Source organism: Petromyzon marinus, chromosome 50 (assembly GCF_048934315.1).
Source record: "Petromyzon marinus isolate PM22_M1 ecotype Great Lakes invasive population chromosome 50, UKy_Petmar_22M1.pri1.0, whole genome shotgun sequence".
Taxonomy (NCBI): domain Eukaryota; kingdom Metazoa; phylum Chordata; class Hyperoartia; order Petromyzontiformes; family Petromyzontidae; genus Petromyzon; species Petromyzon marinus.
The window spans coordinates 10,268,335-10,284,488 of record NC_133716.1 but is presented as its reverse complement, the minus strand read 5'-3'; the positions used below and the strand labels follow the sequence as shown (position 1 = coordinate 10,284,488).

Genomic DNA, 16,154 nt, shown 5'->3' with positions numbered 1-16,154 from the left:
ATAACTCAGTAGGCCTGACCTGGTAAATTCATGTAGCAGATAAAATAAATAAAAACTCGAAAATGACACGAGCCATGACTGTGAATCAAACTCAGGCTGCTGGTTTAGTGGTGCAGTGCAATCACCACTGCACCACGGCTCCCTCTCAATGTACATATCTGTTTAATATTCAGCTTTTTTTAAAGTACAATTGTGACAACAACATGTTACCAAGGGAGTATGTTTTGGATACTTCGTTGGGCCCTTAGCCTTGCCTTGCAAAATCCTACAGAATTAAAATGTACGTTTCACGAGCAAGTATTTTCAGATATGTATATATTTTTTTCTCACAAGTGGCCAAAAAATATAGAATGTATTTAAAATTTGGGGCGTTTTTTTGTTTTAGTTTTTATAATGTTTGTAGCTTTGTGGCATTGGTTTATTATTCGCAATGCGATGCGGTGTATTTGTGATGGATGGGTGTACTTGTGGTGCCGCAGCAGCAGCGAGGCCATCCTGCCGACTCCGAGGCCGTGAAGCCGCCACCTCCGAGCGACGGGGCCGACGCTGCTCTTCCCTCACCACCCCCCACATGAACACACACACACACAGACACATAGAGCCCCCACATGAACACACACACACACAGACACATAGAGCCCCCACATGAACACACACACAGACACATAGAGCCCCACATGAACACACACACCCCACATAGAGCCCCCACATGAACACACACACACACAAATAGAGCCCCCACATGAACACACACCCACATAGAGCCCCCACATGAACACACACACCCCACATAGAGCCCCCACATGAACACACACACACCCACATAGAGCCCCCACATGAACACACACACCCTCACATAGAGCCTCCACATGAACACACACACCCCCCACATAGAGCCCCCACATGAACACACACAAATAGAGCCCCCACATGAACACACACCCACATAGAGCCCCCACATGAACACACACACCCCACATAGAGCCCCCACATGAACACACACACCCCACATAGAGCCCCCACATGAACACACACACCCCACATAGAGCCCCCACATGAACACACACACACACCCCACATAGAGCCCCCAAATGAACACACACACACACCCACATAGAGCCCCCACATGAACACACACACACACCCACATAGAGCCCCCACATGAACACACACACCCCACATAGAGCCCCCACATGAACACACACACACCCACATAGAGTCCCCACATGAACACACACACACCCCACATAGAGCCCCCACATGAACACATACACACACCCACATAGAGCCCCCACATGAACACACACACACACCCCACATAGAGCCCCCAAATGAACACACACACACCCCACATAGAGCCCCCACATGAACACACACACACCCCCACATAGAGCCCCCACATGAACACACACACCCCACATAGAGCCCCCACATGAACACACACACCCACATAGAGCCCCCACATGAACACACACACACTCCCCACATAGACCCCCCACATGAACACACACACACACCCACATAGAGCCCCCACATGAACACACACACCCACATAGAGCCCCCACATGAACACACACACACTCCCCACATAGACCCCCCACATGAACCCCGAGGGGAGGTCACGTGGCCAACAGGTTTTCACCCAGAAGCCCTCTCATGGGACCAAGCTTCAGGGTTTCCTGCGACCAGGGAATTGGGCGACCCCCCCCCCCCCCGAAGCTAACTCGCACCGCGGCGCAGTGACTTGGGTTGTAATCACGTGGTCACGACGGGGCTGCTGAGCCACCGCGGATAGAAAACACCCAGAACACACACGGGTCAGCAGGCAGGTAGGGGGGGACGGAGTCACGAACGGCGGGAAAGACAGGGCCTGTCCTCTGATTGGTAGGACAGATGCGCTTGCTTAGAGGGTGAAAAGCGGACGTCTGAGAGAGCACTGGTCCGGGGAGAGTGGCGGGAAATCCGAGCCACCTGATTGGACGGGAGGCCAGCGGATCAGCGCTGATTTATCTTTGATGTAGAGGACAATAAAAAGGGTAGAGAAGGAAGGGAGAGGGAGTTCGTATTGTACTCAAGCCAGCGCTCGGGGCCGTCGACTTCCCAGCCACTCGAACGTCCGTGTGACGAGTCAAAGTGCAGCGAGGATCCGACCCAGCAGCTCCATACGAGTCGAACCGTGAGTACCAGAGAGTGAGATATTGAGGCTATTGTGAGATTGTCTTAGGAGAGTGATTTGAAAGAGGCAATACAGATCAGGTCTTAGACCATCGGGAGATAGGTTAGACCTGCCCTGCTGACTCAAACTGACTCGGGTAATTTAGCCTCGGACTCGCCGAGAATAAACTGTTGGGGATCAATAAACCTTGTCGTGTGGTCTCTGCGAGGGTGGAACGGATGCATGTTGGTGTGTGTCGTTGTACCCTGTGTTTGTGCGTGAGTGTGTATTTACCCACGTGTTTGGCGTGTAGCTCGTGGTTAGCGTGTGCGTGAGGCTAACGGGCGGCGTACCCGTGAGTTTGTTCATACAGCCCTTTAAATAAATCTCCGAGACAACCCCCCCAATCGGCTGCCCGTGTGCGAGTGACGTCCCTGCCCTCTGACCCCCGACCCCGAGTCCCGCGCGCGCGATTGGTGCGTGTCACGGGAGAGGAGCGACGTCGGATTTCGATTGAGTGGGTGTGAGTGAGTGTGCGCGGAGATTGTGTGAATTGATCCCAGGTGGCTAAGTGCCAGCCACGAATCATGCCCCGAGGGGCCGCAGCGAAGGGGGGGGGGGGAGTCGGTGAGCAGTAACCCTCCCCAGGACACGGAAGAGGGGAGCAGTGGATCCCACCTGAGCGAGGAGCCGGGGGTCAGCCTCCCCGACATACTCGTTTGCAGTGACATGACTGGAAAGTTGAATCCTACGGGGACACCTGTGATGCCAAAACCCAAATGCATTGGTGATTCCCTTCTTCTCCACGGTAGTAAGTAAACAAATAAACAAGTCAGAGTAAACAAGCAACAGTCAAAGTTTTTCCTTGCTCGTGATCTCGCGGATAGAAGTTCCACATTCCTACGGTCGTGACCAGACTTTAAAATGAACGAGCAGACAAAACAACTCTCTCACATATCTGTATCTCCACGTAAAAAAGAAAAAAACTTTTCTCAAACAACACATTGGCCGCACGACCTTCTTCTCGGAGTGCAATATTTCAGCAACATTGATTCAATATCAGCAAAACTCTGGACAAACACACTGTCTCATCGGCAGAGGCAGGCCTGCTTTAGACTTGAAATGAAGCAACTGTTTGTTGCCTTCCCAACAAGGAAGGCATTCTTTTTATTAACCCCCCCACAGGGTTGACGGACTAAAATCAACCCAAACTGGGGATTAACAATCCTTCTGATGGTGAGCAAGCGCCACAGAGTTGGTGGGCCTACACTTCCCTGTGCTCCTGCAGCATGCGTGTTGGGAATTCTAAAGGAGGTGGGGGCTGGTTGGGCGCAGGGCTCAGGCAACGTTAAGTAGAAGAAACGACGGAGAAAAATCGTCAAAATAGGCATGGGTTACCTAATGCTTCCCAAAAATGCATTGTCCTTGGAAACATTTGAAATGAGTGATGTATAAGAACGTGCATGTCTTGAGACGCCACGAGGTGACTTCACTTCACACGTGATGACGCCATCGTGGCCCGTACACCGTGACGTGTGAGGTCATTCCAATGGTCGACGAGGCTAACCTTGCCACCGCTGTTCATTTCATCGCACATTTTGCTAACCATTTTTTTAATTGTCCCCGTTTTCTCTTGGCTGATTCCCTAGTAGCAACACATACTTTCCACTCACGTGTAATGGACATTGGGTTATCTTTACGAGTATTATCACGACTCACTGTTATAGACAGACAGAGATGGAAAAAGCTAATGCATGGACACTTTCAACCGTAGTTGTAAAACATGCAAAAAATATCCTATTCGATGAAGATTATTTGATTGAGAGAATAAGGCATGAGGTGGCTGAGGTTAATGTGCAACAAAAATTGGGTTTTAAATCCCGCTTTCAATGAATATAATTTATTTTCACCCACCCATTGGCAATAGCATCCCACTGCAGAGAGGATCCTTGCATATGAATATCGGGCAGTTTACCAGCATACATTTGTAATGGCCCAAAAATGTATACAGACGAAAGGCTATTTGAAAAATGTACAAAGGTCTCCGATTGGTAGAAAGAGGCGTCCACAGTTATTGGTCAGGAGGCAGACTTTTAAAGGGATTGGATTCATAAGGTTTGAACGAGATCAATCGTAAAACGGAGAGTACCATTAGAGGGGTAGGACAGAGATTGGCGAAGGGAAAAACAAGGATAAGAAAGTTACAGAAAGGGGGCCCGAGGAATATAAAAGGGGAGAGTACGAGGAGTGGAGACGTTCGGAGGAAGTTACAAGCTGACGACAAGCACGAAACCTAGGGTCCCATATTGTGGTTGTGTCCCAATAAAGTGGCTGTCATTAGATCGTCGTCAGAGTCGTTACACGTTCAAGCAAGCCTGACTGCTGATGAAACGCTCTTTGTCGAAATTGTCCTCAAGTATTGCTTTTACTGAATCATTGCTGCTGAAATGATGCACTCCCAAAAGGGCGTAGAAAAAAATATGTATTTTATGCGGAGGAAGATATATGAAGGAGACATTGGCCAATGCTTTTCATCTGTCGGTTGAGCACTTTGCCATGCCATTACATCACCGGGCTGTACATAACAGCCTTTGTGGTACAACAATACATTTCATGAAATCCTCCACTGAGTGGGATGGTGGACAGACAGGCTCTCTATCTGCCCACCTTAACTCTTGCCCAATCTGCAGTGCCCCAAATGCCTCACATCAGGCAATTGTGCCCACATCCCTAGTGTGCATAAGTGAGTTGCTATGTTTCGGGGGGCTCCACAGGAGTTCATACGACTGTGGCAGCCGCTGAAGGGTGGCCTGATTGGCTTGCCTCTTAATTGCCCCGCGATTGTTTGTTCACACAATTAGGCTATTGGGGATGTGGCCTAATGTGCGAATTTCTTTGTTGTGATAACTTTTTAGTTTGTGTTTTTTTGTTTTGGTGCCATTTCTTAATTTGTTTACTCGTTTTTTTTATTTAGCTTGGTGGTGGGGTTTTTTTATTTGCTTGGCAATGGCTGTATATGAGATTTGGTCATTATATATCACTGATGTACATCTTTATGGGATTCCATTAGCATGAACGACGCTATATAAAATTAAAGTATTCTTTTTGTTCAGTATTGCTGCCTGAAGGGCTTTCCACTAGAGGGAACTCTGGGGAACCCCTCTGGAAGGATGTTTGGCCAAGTCCTCGACACTGACCAGACGTTCTTGTAAAGGTTAGAATGCCCACCACACGCGGCTTGCCACACAATTTATTTGCGTGCCCATATGTACTGCTGGGTGGACAAAGGTGGGGTGGATTTAAGAAGCGTGCACCGTTGTTTCAATTGCCAAGGGAACAGGAAGATATAATCTGTCTAGAGCGGACTGCCGTGCAGTGTGGTATGGGTATTGTAAAGTGTGAATAAGCTTGCTGTGACACACTCTTTAGCCATATTTTGCGAGCTGCTCCAATGACATCTATATATCTCGTGTGAATTGACAACGAAGTAAGAACCCCTGTGACATATACAGTGTATGTATAATATTGGTTTTGCAAGGTGGGTATCTGAATTTAAATAAAAGGTTGAGAACACCCAGTGGCCAGTGTCCTTGCAGCAGTGACTGTATATTTTTTCATCACTGACTTAATTGAAAAAAAACCCCCAATAGAACGGACTTAATTGAAAACCAATAGAAATTCAACGTTAACATAATTTTCCTTATTGAAGCACGGCATAAATCTTCAATACTAAATGAATCCCACTTCCCAGTTTTCGAATAAGTCAGCCGTGGCGTACGCACGCTCCGTGTACACGCGGGCGTGTGCCCATGTGGGGTTTATCAAGGCTGCACGGTGCAACGACCATTTTTTAGGTGCGCGCATGCCCTGTGTTGGCAACACATTTTCAAAAGCACTCTTGCCGTGTTGGATTTTTTTGGGGAGGAGGTTGGGGGGTTGGAGCATTCGTCATTTGACGTATGTGCCTAGCGTGGCACTTTTTAGATGCCGTGTCGAGTTTTTGTCAATCGATCATTGAGCTACTATTGGTGTGGCAGCCAAGGAAATAAAAAAAAACACACACATGCAAAGAAAAACCTCCAACGAAAGAAAGGCGCCGGCCCACAATGCATCACTCTTCGTCACCGCTCATCTAACCCCCCAATTCCGCTCAGCCTCTCCTCTTGCCCGTGACCTCCACAGAGCTCGACCGCGAGGAGGTTTTTCACTTCAACAAAACGCAAGAAAATAACTCGGTGGGATTTCATGAGCATGTAGGTACAGTCCGGTCCCTTCACCTGATGAAGGCCACTTGTGTTGTGGCCGAAACGTCGTGATTTTTGTTGTTTTATGTTTTTTTTTACCTACGTGACTTTACCGAATAGAACCAAAGAGTATGGATCCTTGCAGTCACGAAAGCTTCAAATCTAGATTTCATGTAGGTATGTATGCATGTTGAGCTTCTTTCGCACTGTACGTAACCAACCGTGCTAATCGGAGCATACTCTTAAGCTGCACAGAATTGCGTGCAAGAAAGCCCTTGTAATCACCGATTGCGATGACCAAGTAAATGATTAAAAAGTAATTTTCTCGTTTGAAAACGAATGTATTTCGAACTGCTTTTTGTGTTTAGTTTGTTGTCCTCCCGCACCTCCGATTAGCACGGTTGGATACGTACGGTGTGAAAGAAGTTCAACAACCATACGTACAACGTGCATACAAACGTCTATCTGTTTACGTGGATATGGAAGTTGTGGGTAGTGTATGCACAAATGGACACCTGAGGACATAATGTGGTGAAGAACCGTAAGCGATGGACCATGTCGTGAACAACACCTCAGAATCAGAATATTCACATCCGACGATTACTCCGCTCACTCTCTGTCCACTGTCACTCATTCTCTGGAAACGTCTCTGAGATTTGCTCTTCCAAACTTCCTCTAGGATGGATATAAAGTCAACATTATCCTGGTGAAAGACTTGCACGTGCGTGTGACATCAACAGCCATTGGTAATTATGCTGGACGTGCTTTTTTACAGTTGAGAGAAAGACAATTTTCATTGCTGTTTTAGTTTTTTTTTTCTGAAAGGTTATGTTGGTTGTTACTCGTGACTATATAATTCGTGAGCTGAAGAGGAAGAAACATCGACAAGAATCCCGTAAAATGTTATTCCTCCATACGACATCATTGACAAATATTGAATGACTCTCTTTTCTCTTGGCATAGGCCATTTTCTCTATTTCATTCATAAAAAGTGTCGCTCATTCCATCAACTCCAGAGGGACGATGAGCTATTGAAGCACAAATCAGAGTCTCTGCATGGGTGTACATTGCTCGCCTTTAAACAAAACATATGAGACAGAAATCATGATTGGAATTAACCAGACATCCCGATGCAGGAGCCTCCTGGAAACAAATTTTTCGTCTTAAAACCCAAAAGGTTTTTCGAGGGCATATTTTTTTTATCCATTACAAAAACAAGTCAAGCAACCACTTAAAACACTCGTGTCGGTCATAATAAAACCACCTCCAGATGTTCAGTTACGGTTTCTCCATGAGCCAATAAGTAATGGGGGTTGTTCTCATCTCTATTGGCAGTCCTGAGCCTGTGTAGGAAATTACACATTACAGTGGCGTGTGTCAGGCTGTTAATATCACAATAAATAATTAGCATTTCGTGGTGTAGCGTTACGTCTTGTAATCTACAAATGCGTAGGTTTTTTGTATTGCGGTTGTGCTGTGGAGCTCTGCGATGTGTGCTCTGGTTGTGCCGCGTGCTATTCCTGGAGAAGCTCTTCAGCACGTCGAGTGAAACGTCGGACATCTCACGGTAAATCTGGAATTCAAGAAGTAGTTTCGGAGCTACAAAACCCCCCAGAGAAAAGATTCGGATGAACGCGGGCACTGCTCAAATATTCACAACTCTCAATCACGCGCACATCCTTCAGTCCCTGCGCCATTCTTTGTAATCCCCTTGTTACCTTGTGCCGTCAGGTCGAGTACGACCTCTGGTGACATCCACGACCAGACTCCGCCATCCACACCTCTCTCTCGCTGCCTCTCGTAGCTGTGTTAGCGTAAGGCCAGCGGTGTTCTTGATGTCGTCCATCCACCTACTCCGAGGTCGACCTCTGCCCCCCGCTACCTTCACCATTCCCAAGACAAAACGATTCCTCGAGTCCAGAGGTCCTCACGACGTGTACAAAGTATGTCAATGTGTTTGTACTGCACTTAGTTATATCCATGAACTGTGTTACATTGTAATTACCATCGCGCAAACTCCGGTCATCTTCGGAGTGACTTTTGGCTAACACTTCGAATAAAGATGGTCTCACTGCATGGCCGCTTTCAGATGCACGCCTGCGGCGGTCTGGAGCGCTCTTCCTCATTCGCAAGCCATTTGAGTTACGCAGTTTTAAATCGAGATTTAGAAATCGTTTCTTTAGAACTGCTTTTTTGTGTTTAGTTTGTTGTCCTTCCCCAACACCTCCGGTGAGCACGGTTGGCTACGTACGGTACGAAAGAAGTGCAGCATACACACGCGTGTACGTAACGTAATAACATTGTAATTCAATCCCATTCACTGTGCACGTCAAATTGTGGGTGTGAGCGTTTGACTGTGGGGAGAGAAAAAAAAAATACGTGCTCCTCCCTGGATAGATCGCTTCGTTTTGTCAGCGGCTGGGCCAATGTCAGCGGTCATAATGAAATAGATGGGACCAAGGAGGCTTGATGCAAGATACGATCACAGGGGCAGGGTTTTTCAACACGGACGACCGTCGATCAATGCAAAACAAAGAAACGTCTTTCTCTTTCTAGAGAGAGAGAGAGAGAGGAAAAAAAATCCATGATGCATTTTAAAAGATGACAGACGCAGTCAATAACTTCTTTATTTTACCTCGACTCGGACTCTAACGCACACACACACACAGTGAAACGGAATTGTTTTTGTTGAAATTAAAGTGCATTTAACAGCCCCATAGCAATGTTCTAGTCCAACGTCCAAGACATCAAAAGATGATACTGAAAATGTCCAATGTGATCTTTGTTCCAGTGACTCAGCCAAAAAAAAAAATCTCTGTCCACATTACCCACTGGTAAAAAAAGCAAAACAAAAAAGGTAAATGTGAAGCCCTTCAATTTCCCGCTTGCGGCACTACTGGCAGAAGGGCATTCACGAGAAGGAGCTTGTGAGAGCCTCACGAGAGGCGATTTGTCCTTTTCTTCCGCAACTGGGCCAGACACCTTGGCAGAGGTGGAAGCACCCACACTTGACCCCACCGCACGTGACCTGCCGATCGACCGTTTGCGGTGTGCCCATTGATACTGCCGGGCAGACAGAGGCGAGGAGATTTCAGAAACTCGCCAATTGTATCAACTGTCGCGCCGGGGAGATGGAATCGAGCCGGCGACCCCTGAATTGTCCAGTGAAAGGTCCAGTGCGCTGACCGTTACTCCATGGCAGCATGCATTGAGCGTTCGCGAACATCATGCTTCTTGATAAATCACAATCCCATGATAACACGGTGAAAAGTTGTGCTCCTAGGATTTCAACAGGAGCTTAGGAGCATACCGGCTTCCCACGTTTTCATATTTTGTTGTTACTTTGTTGGTGACCCAATATGAACGGGAAGTCATTTTCGGTTCATCCTCACACTCTGTGTGCTCATGCGCATACATTACGGAGACAAACACAAAAATTTCCCGTAATAGCCTCAACAGACTGTTGGGCAAGTGGTGTTAGCGAGCACCTGTGAAGGCCGGAACGCTACACGGAGTGGGGGAGGGGGGGAGTAAACAGCACCACGCTCGACCGCCTTTATCTCCCCAGGACCAATGTTTACACACCGCACCAGGTACCCATTTGAGGCTTAGTCGACCTAGGGGAGGCCCAGGACCGGTTCGGACAATCGACACTGGTGTTGGCCGTGAGCGGGAATTGATCTCGGGTCGCCGGGTTCGTAGCGCAGCGCGCTCACCGCTACCCCACCGCTCCCCACACACATTACGTATACACATGCACACACACGCACGCGTGTGTGCACTTAAGCCAAAGCGCACACACAGCGATAATGGCTGTGCCCTGGATCCTGCTCCTTTCCTGACCTCATAAGCATCCTTCGCTTCAGAAATGAATTTTAAAAAAATGAAAGAAAGCCCCTTTCATTACTTCTCACCCACCCAGCCCCTAAGTGAATTGATTTGTCAAACTGATGCATGGGCCGCTATTAGAGTCGCCTTGCATTCTGCACAAGTCTTCTGTGCTTGCTGGCAAACTGGCCTTTTTTTTCAATTATTCAATAAAGGTAAGATATGTACCCTATTTCCAAGATCACAGGAGCGCTGGGGAAAGTAAGACACACTTTGAACTCCTGTGCTCGTTGTCAATAAGACTTGGCACAGCACTCCTGAATAATGGTCTTGAGACTCGGTAAGGATTTTCTGGGTGAACAAAGTTGAATAATGATCATTCTAAAGTTGTACAAATGTCACAAAACACACGCACCTACCAGGACTACCACCAACTTAAGCTCTAACCTCCGGGGGGGGGGGGAGTGGATCTTATAATCTTGAGAATAAAGTCTCGAAATATGTATACATCTGTACCGTTTATATATGCATGACACACACATATAGGTCAGTTATGGATGAACCATTTGATGAACTTCATTATATTATAGCTTTCATAGAGATGTCAATAAATTATTGGCATTCCACACATCATGTACATAATATTGTTCGGTTATTTATAGTCAAGCAACGGGAAATAATTCATATCTCAATTTCACATACACAACAGTTTCACATATAGGAATGGCGATTTCTGCAAAAACAAATAACATGGCAAGGTATTGTGACCTGTGATGTGGTTATACTTCAGTAATGCAGCTAATATGATAGGGAAATGCACGTCTGTTGGTGTGTGCATGATTTAGTACGGCAGGAGGAGTGAAATACAGTTTTTGCTGCGCCTCCTTCGCTGTTATTTATTCAATGGGAGGAGAAAAACACCGCTTTCACAATGCATGATGATTGTATAATTTTTGTTGAATATGCAATTGTTTGTGTAAGAATGATCTTCCGCGCAAAAGATGAAAGGAAATGGTGCAGTGGCAAGCCCACTGAGTTTTATGTCACTGAATTCGAATCAACGTACCCTCCCTGTGAAATAGTAGAGGTGGGTGATACGTAATAACCCCAATCATTTACGTAGGGTCCTGCATTTGGATGTTTGGTCAATACCATTAATGAGTCCATAATAGAGGGTTTTTTTTAGATTAGATGGCTTAAATATAAAACATGCCAAATAGATACTAGTTCAGCACATCGGTGTGTTGAAGAATAAATCCACAACATTTACAATTTGGTTTACTGCGATCTAACGCCCCAAAAAAAAACTCTATTGTGGATAATATTGGTCGGGAAAGCCTACAACGTGTTAAACTGACCACTAATGAGTTCGATTTTGATTTAAAGCTTTCGCCACTGCAGGGATTCATATCCTTGGTTCTTTCGGTAAAGTCACGTATTATTTTATTGTTTCCCTTCTACGTGACTTTACCGAAAGAACCAAGAACATTAATGAGCTGTTTGTCTTCATGTGGCAAGAACCCGGAGAACTTGGAGAGAGCCCACCAGGCATTAAAAGGAACGGTCGGGTCCTGAAATCTGACATCACAGCCCCATGCCACACAGCACCAGGCAAGCCCTAACGGTCACTCATCCAATTACGAACCCGGCTCGACTCTGCCCAGCTTCTGAGATCTGACGAGAACAGACAAACACTGCTGGGCCATTTGGTCGTAGGCAAGGTTACGGGCACCCATCCCGTTGCTTTGAAGGTCACGGAGCCTGACACTCGCCAGATGGGTCAATAGAGGGGGGGAGGAGAACACGGAAAGCTTTTCACGAGAATGTTAGTGTTTATCAAGAAATGTTTGATGTTCTATGTCGGCCCGAGAAGGAGGAGTCACTGGTTTTTTTTTTGCAACGGAACAACCAGAGCCTCTGTCTGCAAGCCACAAAGGTGACATTGTGGATTTATAAAAAGCACCCCCCAAAAACAATACGCACAGTATAATCACGGTAAGCCCAAACACCTCCACAGAGGTGTGCAAATTTAATGGAGAAGTAGTTTTGTTTATAGTACTAACTCAAGCTAGCAACAGCCTTGCCGTTTAATACGTCCATGTCAATGCCCAGTGGAATGTAGGGTTTAGATTAGAGATGTGTTCCAGATTTTATAATTAATCATAAAATTTGGCTAAGGTACTATATGAATTGTTCTTTTTTTATGTTTGATCCAATGGAAGTGGCGTTACTGAAAGGACATCACTTCCTGCTGTATTCCCGCCAAAAATTGTAAGCCTGACGACACATGAATATATAACGTGCTCTATATTACCTGAAAATGCACAAAATATCTGACATTTTCATGAATAATCAATTTTAAGTTTTGTAATCTGTAATTCATCCTCAGTTTACATATATACATCAATAATGAAATGAAAACGTTCTGTTGTTCAATTTGTGGTGACACAACTCCCCGAATTGTGTTTTAATCACGGGAGGCGTAAAGATCTGCACTATCTTTTTAAACGACGATAAAAAAACACACATTCCATCATGTTAGTGGAGTGGCCAGGACTCGACGGCACAATGCACCTCCGACAATAATGCGACTGAAACAATTCACGTTATACTCCGGCACATGACAACGTGTTCAGGGGTTGAAATGCCATTGTCGAGGTCTGATCGTTACGAGAGGGCTTCAGGAGAGCATTCCCTCCAGTTTTGCTATTCCTCCATTGGATAAGCACTGACTCAAAGTGGTTTACGATATGGCCCATCGTCATGTAGGAGATGTTGCGCATCTGTCCGTTGATGTTCTGATGCTGTTGATGGTTACACCACCAGTGTCCCTGAGAAGGAATGTCAAAGCTAGGAGGTGCGATGTTTGGGTCCCGATTGAGGTGTTCATTCTGAACATCGACGTTGTTCCACTCCGTTCGCAAGCGTTCTTCTGGATCTGGGTGATATTATTACAGTGTAGGTATATGCATGGTGGGCCATAAGTAACGACCTGATTTCTATTGCCTATTACTTTTGAAAAAAATGAAATAAAAACACGAACTCTGAATGATAGAAAGATTCAATATCATTATGTATGAAACGAAATATCTTGTAAATGACCGCCTGGAAAACCCATGCTCTTTCAACGGCATTTTCCATCACTCTCCTTTACTCTCTCATTGACACTCTCCCTTGCTCAATAGAAGTGGGAGATCGACCGGTTCGCGGTCTGCCAACACAACGCTTTGCATCCAGCGATGTTCCCGATTCCAGAAATCGGGAAATCAACGCGCGAATACGGTGCGGAGTTGGAGCCGTTGGAGTCTTAAGAAGCCTACGATAGTATCTCTGTGTTGAAATAATTGAACAGTTGTTGATTATACTCTTTGGTCTAAAATCAAGATTGAATTGTTGATTAAATAAATGTCAACTATTCTTGCACGCTGCTGAGGTGTATACCGGTTAATTATAAATTCCCAGGCTGCTATTTAAGTTTTGCGACAAAATTTAACAAAATAATTTTACACAAAATACTGTTATTTCAAATACGGTAGTTAATTATGACCCACCCTGTATAACTTTTGTCGCACCGTACGTAGCCATCCGTGCTAATCGGAGGTTCTGGTGGAAGGACAACAAACTGAACCCAAAACGCAGTACTTAAGACATTAGTTTTTTCAATTTAGATTTTAAAGTGCATAGCTCCAGTGGCTCCCTAATATGGTAAGGGTGATGACAAAAGAGGGTTTGCGATGTGAGTCGTTGGCAAGGTAGATTTTTGAGTTATTGGTTGACTGGTTGTCATTGGCCAGAACATTCACATTCAGTTGCTGCAATGAGGCTCGTAAGCGATGTTTGATGGCCTCCATTGGATGCTCACTTCCAGCACTCTAAATAGCACACAAGAAATGAGTTGCAATGCAATGGAAGGCTCAGTGTTAATTGTTGGCTTGATTGATTTATTAAATCAATTATTTACATGGTAAGTTGTGTAGGGAGGGGTCCATTAAACTACATACAGCCAAGTAATGAGATGGACCTTTTTTTCCATTTCCACATTTTGAATTTATTTTTGCTAATTAGATTTTTCTTGCTCAGTGATACAACGGAATATTTTTTCCAATAAAAACATGATAATTCCCGCTGTAACTTGAGCAGTTGGACATTTTGTTATTGTTGTTGATATAGCATGGAAATCTTTCCACTACGGCAGACAACGAAGACATTGATCTGTGGAAATCAATCCATTTGTAATAACACCCGACACAGTAGTCTTGTAGGAGTCATCATTTCTTCCAGCACGAGACACGGCCTTCAAGGATTCCCTTCACTCCAAGCATCCGGAACTCTCTCGCTTCCCCTTTATATCTCTCTCAAGCCCCTTTCCCGAAGGTTCCTTGACGTTCCGCTTTCCCTCCAGCCAATCACCTTCCACTTTTCCTAACGGATTCCAACCGTTCACCCTGTCAATCATCCTCCGTTTCCCGCTCTTTTAATTTTGCATTTATCCTCCAATCCCTTCAATTCCCTGCCTCTAACCAATTCCCTTTCAGGATTAAGTACCAATCTGAGGGCTTGTTTTACTTTCTGATTATCCCTGTCATGCGTGTCCACCACGTTAGGTGAGTATCGTTGGTAGTGACAGAATCTCTAACACATCAGCCATGGTCACTCCACTGCAGGATGAAACCCTTCCCAAATGGCTGTCGCCTCTCAAGATCCTGCGAAGTAATAATACACCGAGCACTTGAACATGAATGGATTTTGCCACTCCATCTCCTCAGTTCGACGTAGTCCCATTCCAACCCTTGACTGCCGCCCTGTTAATATTCTTGACCAATCGGCCCTCGTCCCCTCTAGCGGCGTGTCCTGGCCAAGTCCACTTAATTTCCTTTAACGTTTAAATGATATAATTCCATAGTGGTTATAGCAGTAAGCCAAGTGCTATTTTATAATTATCTGGGTCTTTCGGTAAAGTCACGTAGATCGGTTCAAAGAAAAGAACAAAAAACGACGACGTTTCGATCGCGACACAAGCGGTCGCCATTAAGCTTGTGTTGCCATCGAAACGTCGTAGTTTGTTGTTATTTTATTTTCTTTGAACCTATCTACGTGACTTTAACAAAAGACCCAAAGAATACGAATTCCTGCAGTCACAAAAGCTTTAAGTCAATGCTATTTCATAATTTTCATAGAATGTTCACCCTCAATTTAGCTAAATTATCCAACTGTCTAAACATGAATGTATCTCATTCAAATGATCGATGGAACAGTATAACAAAGCCAGTATTTTTAGAACCAGCTTATCACAAACGTCGTGAACACGTTATAGATTTTTGTGTCCGGGTTAAAGTATTCCTTGTCAAAAAATACATCATGAAGCGAGCACTTTCTAAGCACTGCTTTAATAAATTGCCACTGGTGGCAAAGCATTGAGGCACCAGCAGTGTTCATCGCTTGACATTACAGAGAGCTATTCCACACTGCCATGCAGGGTGCATTGTACCTATTGGGAGCAATTACCGTAGAGCAGTGTCAATGTCAGCCCTGATGCTAATAACGCTGATTGGCATGATAGTGAAATTAATATTGACAGCTTGCCCTAGAAGTCGTATATTTAGAAAAATAAAGGAGCAGACCTGCAATTTCCTGCTCATGCCACTCCTGTCAGAATTGCCTCAAGCAGAGAGAAATATCTAGAGAGCCCCGCTATAGGGAATTTTGGCCTACTCTTCCATGCTGGCAAGAGATCCTGGAAGAGGGTGGGACTACACACACTTTTACCCCACCATACACGACCTTCCAATCAGCTGACTGTGATGTGCCCCTTTATACTGCATGATACTCAGTAGTACAGACAGCATGCATTGTCATTATTTTATGGTATGAACTTATTCCTCTCAGATTTTAGTCCGTAATGCTTGTGTATTTGGTTTTGGTGTTTA

The 16,154-nt window shown here is 45.3% G+C and overlaps 1 long non-coding RNA gene across 1 annotated transcript; it reads left to right on the top strand.

The window, feature by feature from the left end:
- The first annotated feature begins 6,038 nt into the window (after nucleotides 1-6,038).
- LOC142931201 (uncharacterized) lies at nucleotides 6,039-11,256 on the top strand. The gene is made up of 3 exons (XR_012947192.1): nucleotides 6,039-6,408; nucleotides 7,079-7,145; nucleotides 8,131-11,256. It is a non-coding gene; the product is annotated as an uncharacterized LOC142931201 (long non-coding RNA).
- The last annotated feature ends 4,898 nt before the right edge of the window (nucleotides 11,257-16,154 follow it).